We start from the raw sequence: 688 nt of genomic DNA on the forward strand, positions 1-688 counted from the left end.
GTAGTGGTGTGGTGTAGGGTTAGCTGGTGATACGTAGTAGTGGTGTGGTGTAGGGTTAGCTGGTGATACGTAGTAGTGGTGTGGTGTAGGGTTAGCTGGTGATACGTAGTAGTGGTGTGGTGTAGGGTTAGCTGGTGATACCTAGTAGTGGTGTGGTGTAGTGTGTAGTGTGCACTGTGTGGTGGACTCTGCCAAGCCTGGCAGAGTACTTATTTGCTCTGATTCATGTGCAGTGTTGATGACTACAGTTATTTAGCTCACGTAGCACACAATACCTGCTTTATGAGGTACTACAAACTCATGTCAGGATTAGACAGATAAGATTTACTTGGGTCCCAGCCCATGTGGGGTTGGAGGGGAGCGAGGCAGTTGATGGACTGGCTAAACAAGCACTTAGTAGTGGGGATGTTGATGTTGTAGTTTCAATGAGCAAGGCAGAGACAACAAGTCTGATATGGACAGTGATGGTGCAGAGATGGCATGAGCAGTTTAATATAGATACTAAGGGGCAGACATGTATATTTTGTTATCTTTTTTTAAGAGCAACGGGCTGGCAGGATTTAGTTTCTCCCCGTCTCTGGCCCACACTCCAGTAGAGTAGGTGGCGGTAATGCATCCTAACATTAGATGCCAACCGCCGATAAACCCAACCGAAGAAGAAGAAGAGGTTGCGGGTTCTAGTGATATC

The sequence above is a fragment of the Oncorhynchus mykiss genome, chromosome 3 (genome assembly GCF_013265735.2).
Source record: "Oncorhynchus mykiss isolate Arlee chromosome 3, USDA_OmykA_1.1, whole genome shotgun sequence".
NCBI classification, from domain to species: domain Eukaryota; kingdom Metazoa; phylum Chordata; class Actinopteri; order Salmoniformes; family Salmonidae; genus Oncorhynchus; species Oncorhynchus mykiss.